The following is a 3,489-nucleotide window of genomic DNA, read 5'->3' on the forward strand; positions in this document are numbered from 1 at the left end:
AATCATCATAGTGAATAAAGCATAGTCTTTTCTATCTTCATTAAACCAGAGAAATTTCAATTTGACTCTCTGAGTATACCTTGATATAAAATAAATTTTGAAAAAAGAAACCTCTAGTGCAAGATATATGTATGACGCTCAAGAATATGGAGAAATTTTTTGAATTCCTTACTAGAGTTCAGAAGTCTATTGATACCAAGTTCAAAATATGAAAGTGTTCAGAAATAAATGTCCTTCAGGATATGGATTTAATAAAAGTAAAATTTGTTTTTTCCATAGGTATAAAATTATGTCATTGAAGACTTACAAAAATTATTTACCCTCTCTTTGGATGAGTAGCAAATCTGTTAAAATGAAAATGTTTAGTAATTTTAATGAAAATCTATGGATGATATCGGAAAGACCTTTTCTGAGACTGTAATATTAGGATATGCAGATCTTGAGGTGAATTTTTGTAAAGAACCAGAACAGTTAGTATTGGTTTTATTTATAAAATAGAAATCTTATTCTTAGGCTAATAATTAAATTCTATATTTTTTGATATTAAGACTCTAAACACATTTTTCCCAATCCTGGATTTTATTTAACAGTCACTCAACAGCACTTCAGCCAGATCAATTACAAACAGTCCTTATGTCAAGTTTTTATTGATCTATACAGAAAATGGGGGAAATAATCTCTAGGCCAAAAATAGATGTTACATGGCAGGGATTTCTTTCTTTTTCTTTCTTTCTTTTTCTTTTTCCTTCTTTCTTTCTTTCTTTCTTTCTTTCTTTCTTTCTTTCTTTCTTTCTTTCTTTCTTTCTTTCTTTCTTTCTTTCTTTCTTTCTTTCTTTCTTTCTCTCTCTCTCTTTCTTTCTTCCTTTCTTTCTTTCTTCCTTCTGTCTTCCTTCCTTCTGTTGTTTGTTCTTTCTTTCTCTCTCTTTCTTTCTTTATTTCTTTATTTCTTTTTTTCTTTCTTTCTTTCTTTCTTTATTTCTTTCTTATTTCTTTCTTTCTTTCTTTCTTTCTTTCTTTCTTTCTTTCTTTCTTTCTTTCTTTCTTTCTTTCTTTCTTTCTTTCTTTCTTTCTTTCTTTCTTTCTTTCTTTCTTTCTTTCTTTCTTTCTTTCTTTCTTTCTTTCTTTCTTTCTTTCTTTTGTATTCCTTGTTTTTAAGGAAATCTGCGCTTGTATCCTCCCATGTTGCAAATGAAAATGTTGGCATTTCTCTGTTTAGCTTCTTTAATTTCTGGTACTGATTAGTATGTGACCAAAAGCTTGTCTTTGTACAGAAAGTATGACTTGAAATTTATTGAATAGTAAACAGAGCCAGCAGTCTGTAAAAAAAAAAAAAAAAAAGAAAAGAAAAAGAAAAAACCTCACTGTAATAAGATGCTTGACTTACACACAGCTGACCCATGTTTGATCCCTGCCATCCCAAAAGTTTCCTGGCCCATCAGCAGTGATGCCTGAGCAAGTCAAGAGTAAACTGTGAGCATTGCTAGGTTTGTTCCCCCAAACAAACTAACAAACAAAAACAAATTTCCCTTTTTGTAATAAAATATTAAAAAAAATAAAACAGATTGTTTTATGTATACTTAGCAATTCTATTACCTTTCCAAAAATATAAAATATTGTTACAATTGTTACTGATGTTATATGTCAGTAACTTCCAAATTTTGAAGATGAAGTAATCTTCTATTTTCTTAATAGAAAAGACCATATGACTTGAATCATTTTGCCCATGTGATATAAATATAAAGCAAAATTCATACTCTGAACTTGGGGTATTAATTTATAATGTTTAAGAAGACAGTGAAAAGTCATAAAAGGGTTGAAGGAGAATTAAAAACATGGGACTCCTCAACTACCAGGCATAGAAAGAGAAAGAAATGGAGAGAAATAGGAAAAAATTGGGTGACTTAGCTATTTGGAATAAGACAGACTGGCTTCCTGATTTCACCTCTATTTAATGTAATAGTTATCTTTATGTAATTTTTTTTGTTTGTTTTTGGGCCACACCCGGTAACGCTCAGGGGTTACTCTTGGCTATGTGCTCAGAAGTTGCTCCTGGCTTGGGGGATCATATGGGACACCGGGGGATCGAACCGCGGTCCGTCCAAGGCTAACGCAGGAAAGGCAGGCACCTTACCTTTAGCGCCACCGCCCGGCCCCATCTTTATGTAATTTACACACTAACCTCTCTGAGGTGCAACAATATACATGACTAAGCATATAGTAATTAACATTGCAAAAGATGTAATATTAAATTGTATGCAAAAGGATAGAGCAGTAATTAACAGATTAACATACTCATTTGTTCATTATACCATTCTGTGTCTGGGCCTTGTTCTTAATGTGATTAGAAGAATTTGAAGATAAATCTTGGACCAGAGGAGTTTCCTATGTCCACCCCCTTTATGTATGTATTCCTCATATTCCCCTTAAACCCTTGGCAAAGGGTACCAGGTTTTGTACTCACCATGGCACCCCAAATACCCTCTACATGGAGGTTATCAAGGCCTCTCTTTCTGAGGACCCTTAGGAGTTTTCAGGTCAGTAAACTTGGCTAATGTCTTTGTGAATAATTCAGTCATTTCCAGGTGGCCATGATAGTGTGACATAGAAATCAATAAAATCTGGGCACAAGGACAGATGATTACATCACTCTCATCCCTCTTGTCATTGCCAAGTTGCTGAGTTGAATGTTTGTTACCTCTTTCTTCTGATAAATCAACATCTAGATGTTTTAGTCACTTTCTCATAGATTTTGGCTGAATACCATGAAAAAATATTAAACATATAATAATGAGAACTCTTGACTGCTGAAAAATGTTCCTGTCATAAACAGTAACCCATCTATTTCTTTTTTCTTTTCCTTTTTAATTCTCCTTTAAAGTTGTTAATTCATGCATAGAGTTTGAATTACTCTTATTTTGCTGCTTGAGTTCAGTCATTAATGCTCTAGTAATGTATTGATCACCTAGAGCTTCTGGTTGGTAAAAACAAATTTGTCATTGTACCATGAACAAAGCCAATTTATAGTACCAATTATAAATTCAAAAGAGCTATAAAAATAATAACTGTAGGTTTTGTAAATTTTTTCTAAAATGAAATAATGCCCTTCCTAGGTCCCAATTCTGAAAGTATAAAAATACCTGGGCTCATAATAAAATTAATTTTGGGGCAAATATATTTGACTTAGTCATCTTAATTGGGTTACCCATTTGTTTTATGTGACTGAAAATTTCCTTAATATGATTGAGGCTTAAGGAAACATTGCATCTGATTTCAAAGGTAAATCAGTTACATCATTGGACATGACAGGGTAAGCTCCAGTAAGAGAAGCCAGACATCAACACTGACATATGTATTTCTCTTACATCTAAGATTCCTGAGGAATTGCATATTCAAGAGAAGAAAGGCTTTGTTGACCTAAAGCTATAATAATATTCCTAAACACCAACATGTCAGACCTGGAATTTACTTCAAAATACTTGATTACATTTC

The sequence above is a fragment of the Suncus etruscus genome, chromosome 8 (genome assembly GCF_024139225.1).
Source record: "Suncus etruscus isolate mSunEtr1 chromosome 8, mSunEtr1.pri.cur, whole genome shotgun sequence".
Lineage (NCBI taxonomy): Eukaryota > Metazoa > Chordata > Mammalia > Eulipotyphla > Soricidae > Suncus > Suncus etruscus.